The sequence below is a fragment of the Drosophila yakuba genome, chromosome 2R, assembly GCF_016746365.2.
Source record: "Drosophila yakuba strain Tai18E2 chromosome 2R, Prin_Dyak_Tai18E2_2.1, whole genome shotgun sequence".
NCBI lineage: Eukaryota > Metazoa > Arthropoda > Insecta > Diptera > Drosophilidae > Drosophila > Drosophila yakuba.
In genome coordinates, this window is record NC_052528.2 from 9,447 (window position 1) to 18,185 (window position 8,739).

An 8,739-nucleotide genomic window follows, 5' to 3' on the forward strand; every position below is an offset into this window, starting at 1 on the left:
TAGTCGGGTGTCTGCAAGCACCCTGGTGCCTGCGCACCTAAATCAATGCGGCAGCCTACGTCGCGGGGGCCGATCACACTTGCCACTCATAACGAAGGGTAGAGAAGCCAAACATGCAGAAAAAGTGCCTTTTTCCTCGGAAATACCCGGGTGTTTTACGAGACACCCGGGTGGCTTGGTAAACATTCTGTCTGGTAGACATTCGAGTGCCTGTGGTGGGTAAAACACAAAAAAGAAAAGTGAGAAAAGTAAGAAAAAGAAAAGTAAGTACGAGAAAGAAAAGTAAGTAAATTTAACCAACACCAAATATACATTTCTTTTTTATATTATATTATTTGCTTTGTTAAATTTGGTAATATTTAATTACCATAATTAACATTGTATGTATAATTTTTCTTTTAAAATGATAAAAAAAAATAGAAATAGAATTGTGTTAATTAAGTATAATTATTTAGTTTGTTACATAAGTTTGTTTTCTGTTAAGACATTAGATACATCAAAGACGCCACTCACCCTAAACTTCTTTGCGCAGCAGACACCCGGGTGTTTTAGTGCAAGTACAAAAAACATTCTGGTGGCAAAACATCCGGGTGTTTGTCATTGCTAAGAATAGGGTGTCTCCAAACACCGGGGTGCGGAGACTCCCTGTGTTTAGCGGGTACACTTAGGCTGCCGGTGGCTTGCTGCACAAGCACATTGAAGCACATTCCTAGACTTAGACTTAAAGCCAACAACTTGCATTGGCTCAATAACGCTGCCTCTCCCCTCAGCCTAGATCACAAAGTTTTATTCTACAGTTTTGTATTAAAATCTATGTGGACCTATGACTCACAGCAATATTGACATTATACAGCGAGCACAATCAAATATACTCAAAACCATCACTGGGGCACCGTGGTACATTCGGAAAGAATTTATCCGAAAGGACTTAAATATTTCACCTGTCATTAATGCAATAACGGAACTTAAAGGAAATAAGAGAGAACGCTTTAGTGGAGTTCCCCGACTATCTGAAACCCGTTACTCAGCTAGTGGGAGTGCGAAGGAGAGTCTTCACCACTGACAGTTTTTGGCGGTTTGTGGGCGATAGAGTGGGCGTGGCAAAAAGTTTTTTGGCAAATCCATAGAAATTTACAAGACTAATACAAAAATGCAAAAATATCAAAAAAATTTTCAAAAGTGTGGGCGTGGCAGCTTTGGGCGGTTTGTGGGCGTTAGAGTGGGCGTGGCAACATGAATCGACAAACTTGCGCTGCGTCTATACTCTGCTTGCGGTAACTGAAAAATTAGTTTTTGAGCTCACGTTAAAGCAAGAGAAAACGCTATAGTCGAGTTGCCCGACTATCTGATACCCGTTACTCAGCTAGTGGAAGTGGGTGGTAGAGTGGGTGTGTCCCAAATTTTTTTCTGCAGATCGATAGAAATTTACAATACTAACAAAAACATGAAAAAAATCAAAACATTTTTCAAAAGTGTGGGCGTGGCAGTTTTGGGCGGCTTGTGAGCGTTAGAGTGGGCGTGGCAACACGAATCGACAAACTTGCTCTGCGTCTATGTCTCGGAAGTCTTTATGGTTAATCTCACTTTCTAGCTTTTATAGATCCTGAGATCTCGACATTCCTACGGACAGACGGCCGGACGGACGGACATGGCCAGATCGACTCGGCTATTGATCCGGATCAAGAATATACTTTATATGGTCGGAAACGTTTCCTTTTGCCTGTTACATACAACACGGCCATTTCCGCTGACCCTAAAATCGAGGCTGGAGTCCGTCAAGGCAGCGTTGGTCCCACTTTATACCTCATCTATACAGCCGACATTCCTTACGGTATCCACGTTTGCCGACAACACAGCTACCCTAAGCCGTTTAAGGTCCCCATTCGAAGGTACAGCTCAGCTGGCATTGCACCTAATAGACATTAAAAGTGTCTCTCTGACTGGCGAAAAAAAGTAATCGACCAAGATTACCTCCACCTTCGCTGAACATCATACCAGTCCCGAGAGCAAATGAGGAAATGTACCTGGGAGTACATCTCGACACAAGACTCACATCAGAGACTGCAAGAGTGGCATTTTTTGCCACCCTGATCACACTCAATAAATTTGAGTGCGGGTGCCACTTACACCGGTCATCGCGGGTACATACAAACACCCGCTCAAAATAGTCGGGTGTCTGCAAGCACCCTGGTGCCTGCGCACCTAAATCAATGCGGCAGCCTACGTCGCGGGGGCCGATCACACTTGCCACTCATAACGAAGGGTAGAGAAGCCAAACATGCAGAAAAAGTGCCTTTCTCCTCGGAAATACCCGGGTGTTTTACGAGACACCCGGGTGGCTTGGTAAACATTCTGTCTGGTAGACATTCGAGTGCCTGTGGTGGGTAAAACACAAAAAAGAAAAGTGAGAAAAGTAAGAAAAAGAAAAGTAAGTACGAGAAAGAAAAGTAAGTAAATTTAACCAACACCAAATATACATTTCTTTTTTATATTATATTATTTGCTTTGTTAAATTTGGTAATATTTAATTACCATAATTAACATTGTATGTAAAATTTTTCTTTTAAAATGATAAAAAAAAAATATAAATAGAATTGTGTTAATTAAGTATAATTATTTAGTTTGTTACATAAGTTTGTTTTCTGGTAAGACATTAGATACATCAAAGACGCCACTCACCCTAAACTTCTTTGCGCAGCAGACACCCGGGTGTTTTTGTGCAAGTACAAAAAAACACTCTGGTGGCAAAACATCCGGGTGTTTGTCATTGCTAAGAATAGGGTGTCTCCAAACACCGGAGTGCGGAGACTCCCTGTGTTTAGCGGGTACACTTAGGCTGCCGGTGGCTTGCTGCACAAGCACATTAAAGCACATTCCTAGACTTAGACTTAAAGCCAACAACTTGCATTGGCTCAAAAACGCTGGCTCTCCCCTCAGCCTAGATCACAAAGTTTTATTCTACAATTTTGTATTAAAATCTATGTGAACCTATGACTCACAGCAATATTGACATTATACAGCGAGCACAATCAAATATACTCAAAACCATCAATGGGGCACCGTGGTACGTTCGGAATGAAACTATCCGAAAGGACTTAAATATTTCACCTGTCATTAATGCATAACGGAACTTAAAGGAAATAAGAGAGAACGCTTTAGTCGAGTTCCCCGACTATCTGAAACCCGTTACTCAGCTAGTGGGAGTGCGAAGGAGAGTCTTCACCACTGACAGTTTTTGGCGGTTTGTGGGCGATAGAGTGGGCGTGGCAAAAAGTTTTTTGGCAAATCCATAGAAATTTACAAGACTAATACAAAAATGCAAAAATATCAAAAAAATTTTCAAAAGTGTGGGGCGTGGCAGTTTTGGGCGGTTTGTGAGCGTTAGAGTGGGCGTGGCAACACGAATCGACAAACTTGCTCTGCGTCTATGTCTCGGAAGTCTTTATGGTTTATCTCTACTTTCTAGCTTTTGTAGATCCTGAGATCTCGACATTCCTACGGACAGACGGCCGGACGGACGGACATGGCCAGATCGACTCGGCTATTGATCCGGATCAAGAATATACTTTATATGGTCGGAAACGTTTCCTTTTGCCTGTTACATACAACACGGCCATTTCCGCTGACCCTAAAATCGAGGCTGGAGTCCGTCAAGGCAGCCTCATCTATACAGCCGACATTCCTTACGGTATCCACGTTTGCCGACAACACAGCTACCCTAAGCCGTTTAAGGTCCCCATTCGAAGGTACAGCTCAGCTGGCATTGCACCTAATAGACATTAAAAGTGTCTCTCTGACTGGCGAAAAAAAGTAATCGACCAAGATTACCTCCACCTTCGCTGAACATCATACCACTCCCGAGAGCAAATGAGGAAATGTACCTGGGAGTACATCTAGACACAAGACTCACATCAGAGACTGCAAGAGTGGCATTTTTTGCCACCCTGATCACACTCAATAAATTTGAGTGCGGGTGCCACTTACACCGGTCATCGCGGGTACATACAAACACCCGCTCAAAATAGTCGGGTGTCTGCAAGCACTGTAGAAGCGCTGGTCGATGAAAAGATACACAAAGATAAAAAGATACAAAGAGCGAAAATAAATGTAGGCCTAAAAGTAGGCAATGGTTTTGGAGGATGTCCCAACTGTAAGCAACGGCAAGCGCAAAGGTAATCAAGGTCCGTCCACAGATTTAAAATAAAAAGTCGCATAATAATGTACAAATACTTTGCGCGGGTGCGGTCATAGCTAGGACATTCCTCTGAAATGAGCATAGGGTGTGAATTGTCAAAGGCATTCGGGATGTGGAAATTTCAAAAATTTATTACCGATTAGCTAGTTTATAGCTTAAAGTGGGTAGGGCTCCGCCTTCATCTCAGGGATGATATTCCTTGTTCCAGTGCCACATTGACACTGGAGACTAAAATGGCTTTGGAATTCGGGCCTATAAAACTGCCCTTAACCCCCAAATTCGGCCTATTTGCCGCTTCACCTGCCAACCAGCCACATCGAGCCACAAGTCTCTTGGAAAATATTTCTTTTTCGATCTTCAGAATAGTATGCATTAACATAATATTATAATTAACCTATACGCGCTGAGATACGATTGGAAAATTCAAGGAAAAGTGAAAAGAAGGTAAATAAAAAAAAAGGGCTTTCAACTAAAGGTCAGAACGGTGGGATTTAAGGGGTAATTGTTTTTGCAGGCCACAATTCAACTTAGATCATCGCAAATCTCCCCACCCCGCAGTACCAAAAAGCTTGCGGCTGAGAACAAAAAGAGAGGGAGAGGGGAAGGCAAACCTGGCTCGTCAGCAGGTGCTGAGTAGTTGCCGAAAATTCGTATGGAGAGCATCGCGGCTTGGTCGCGGCATCGGTAGCTTACGAAAAGAGCTCTCTACGCCGGAAAATCCAGAGAAAACCCATAGAGAACGAAGAATCGGGAAATGTGGGAAAATAACTTTTTTTTGTGTGCCATATAAAGTGAAAAAAAAACATAACCCCACACCGTGAACAACCCGCATGCAGGCGGTTGCATAACCTATATATATATATAATAGGCTAGTAGTTAGTTCGGTCCAGTGATAAATATATAAAAGCGATGATGATTGCGTGCTAACAAAAGAAAACGAAAAATAATTAAAATAAAAATTTCGAGGAAAATGAGGGGAAAATTATGTCGTTGCCAGGTGAAATCAAGTGATCAACAATAAAGAGAAAAAAAGAAAAAGTGATCTAAAAGCCCCTTTACCCCTCCCTATAGATTCGCCGAAAGCGCTTTCGCCGTCTGGATATGGAGAGGTAAGTCTGCACAACAATTGTTCTAAAATCCAAAAGCCAAACAAAGAAAATGTAAAAGCATGTAGAAATCGACGCAAAGTCAACTCGATGTCTCTCAGTAAAGTAAATATCATGTCGATTCTCAATCAACTAATTATTTTTCAATGCTTGTAATTTAACACCGTCTGAGCTGCCATATATTCACCATCGAATTCTTTTTTTATTAAAACATGCAAGGAAAACTTTACTTTTGCCTTCTCCATCTTTATTATACGCATTTATTTTATTTTTAATACATATTATATACTATTTTATATTTGTTTATTATACCTATTTTAAATATATACATATCCATACCTATACATACATATACATATTATCTACCCGCAGCACCATTCTCATATCTCTCACATAAAAAAAAAAAATAATAATAAATAAGCTCATGTTAGAAGTTATGATTTAGGCCAATTTTAGATGGAGAAATTAAATGAAAAAAAAAAACCCTTAGTCTTATGAATAAAATGTTTTGAAGTTGAAATGATTTGCTAATTTTTCTGCCGTGGGGGTCATGCTGAACCTAAAAATGATAGGGTGTTAAACCGTGAACTTGAAACTAGGGACCATTTGAAATTATTTATTTTTTCTTGTACGGGATAAAATGGTCAAGGTTGGGTGGGCTAATACCAGTTGCTATAAAACAGCCATAGCAACAATTTTTCAAGTCGCCTTGTTTCCTAAATTCTTTTCTGTCTATCGCCCCAATGTTTCCTTTTGTTTTTTTGTTCTTTTCGGATCTGAGTGCCCTTTTCCTATAATTCCCGAAGCACGCGAAATTTAATAATTCTTTTTGCATACGACGCCAGCACTGCGAGTAATACACTTAGAAAAACCCACCCATCGTCCCGAATCTGAGCAAGGCCGGAAGCAACGCGTGCGGTATTACCTCGTATGTCCATCAGCTGGTCCGAATAATACTAACAGTGATATGCTACAGAATAATTAATGGCGCCCAACGTGGGGCCAACCGGCAAGCCGAGTAATATATGCTAACTGGCCATTTCCATTGAACAACTTTTGGAAATCAGCAGAAGCTTAGGCCAACTAATCCCTCACGCACACTCTTTTCTAAAATCTTTATCTTTTGTCTTGAAAAAAAAAATAAACAAACATGCTACTGCAAATGGACCAGGTGGACGAAAGTATCTTTCAATAGATTTTTGGCCCTGGCTCTGCAAAGTATACATATTTAAACCTAGACTCTAAGAGTTTAGACTAGCGAATGATTTCAAGTAATCGCGCTTCGACCAAAGAGTCTAAGGTTAATGGTATTTTAGTCGAGATAAATGGGAAAGTCGAAGTAAAGGATTTCTGGATGCAGTGTAAGCCTTTTCCTTTCTTAAATTTGCCCGACTTCTATACCCTTCTACATATTTAGCTATTGAATACGATTAGTTTCAAAATAACCAACGGAGCTAGCTAAATTCTCTGTGTTGATTGTTTTTCTTATTATACTTTAGGTTCTGCGTATATTGAATTCTTTTGTCGTATATTACTACAAATGTTATCTATACCCAAACTTAAAAGGAATCTTATCTGATTCCAGATATCTAATAATTTTGCTATTGAATACGATTAGTTTCAAAATAACCAACGAAGCTAGCAAAATTTTTTGCGTTGATTGTTTTCCTTATTATATTTTATGTTCTGTGTATACTGAACTCTTTTGTGGTATATTACTACAAATGTGTTCTATACCAAACATAAAATTAATCCTATCTTACAGAACTGAATAAAACAAGTTTATACCCTTTCTGAAGCAAGTAATAGCATGACCCCGGTATTTAATTGAATAATACTTACCACACCTTTTGATTTAAATTAAATTATTATAGTTTTCTTAAAACCATGCCTTTAACACGCAGCCCAGAGACAGTACATGAGGAAGAAAGAGCTGCACATTGCTTCATATGTACTAACCCCATTGAGTATACAGCACAGCTGCTAACAACAAATTGTGATCATACGTTCCACCTGGCGTGTTTTAATACGACAAACCGCAAGGTGTGTCCCGTCTGTAGAGCTCCCATTGAATTGACAGAATCGGGAGACAATAGCCTGGCAGAAAAACCATCAGGTTCCCAAAATCTAAACCAACAGTTAGAAGCAAATACGATGATGGATTCGCAAGTGGGTGATCCAAATATAGGTAAACTAGTTCGGGCTATAACAGACGCGTTGAGTTCCGCTGCACATAGGCAGTCAGAAGAAATAAGGGATATGTCAGACAGGCAAACACGACTTATTTCAAGGGCAATTGAGGCAGGCTTCCAAAGAATGTCTCTACCGAGTCGGACAAGCGAAAGAAACAGGAGAGAGCAAGTTCCGACAGAAATTTCCCCTAATCAATCCGGAAATATAAACACCGAAGCCAGTTTTCATTCAGAAGCATTTGATCTCCGGCCAGATCGTATTAGCCAAATTATGACTAATTGGAAATTAAGATATACGGGTAAGGGTTTCCTGTCAGTTGACGATTTCATTTATCGAGCAGAAGCGTTGACTAGACAAACACTGGACGGGAATTTTAACTTGCTGGCCCGATATTCGAGCAACTTGTTTGAAGGTGGGGCAGCAGAGTGGTTTTGGAGGTATCATAAGACAGTACCAATAATAATTTGGACCGACTTGTGCGTAGCTTTAAGGACACAGTTTAAAGATGCACGTACGGATAGAGATATCCAAGCCTCAATTGATCAGCGTAAACAGAAGCACAATGAGTCGTTTGATGAATATTATCAGGCAATCGCGGCAATGGCTGACCATTTATCGCAGCCAATGTCGGAATCCTATATGCTAGGGGTCTTAAGGTCAAACCTTTTGACGGAAATACAGCATGAGCTGCTTCATATTCCCATCCACAGCGTGGCTGACCTGCGCCAAGCGGTGCGCAGACATGAGATTTTCAAGCAGCAATTGTCTAAGCCAAATAATACCTTCAGTCGACCGCCGCCCAAAAGACAGGTGAACGAAATAGAACCGCAATTTAAGGATCAACTAGATAGTGAAGATCCAGAAGTTGAAGAAATTGCGGCCATAGACTTAAAATGTTGGAACTGTGACATGACAGGGCATAGATACCATGATTGTACGAGGGAACGCCGCGTTTTCTGCTATGGTTGCGGAAAACCTGATACCTACCGCCCAAATTGCAGTCATTGTCAGTCTTCAAAAAACTGGAAAGGCCGAGCACCAACAAACAGTGCTCGCAAAACTTATCTGTCGTCCGAACCGAAAGTAGACCAATAAGTCACGAACCAGTTCTTCTTATCGCTGACATTCCTAAGCCAACAAATCGTACACATTTCCCGGAAGTATCAATAGGTAAACAACATTATAGTATTAAAGAAAAGGTCCCAGCCATAAATGAAAAATCAAAACAATGCAAACCAGACCGAG

At 40.7% G+C, this 8,739-nt stretch overlaps 1 long non-coding RNA gene across 1 annotated transcript; it reads left to right on the forward strand.

Annotated features, from left to right (window-relative positions):
* Positions 1 to 3,999: 3,999 nt before the first annotated feature.
* Positions 4,000 to 5,483, forward strand: LOC120321179. The gene is made up of 2 exons (XR_005560769.1): positions 4,000 to 4,639; positions 4,710 to 5,483. It is a non-coding gene; the product is annotated as an uncharacterized LOC120321179 (long non-coding RNA).
* The last annotated feature ends 3,256 nt before the right edge of the window (positions 5,484 to 8,739 follow it).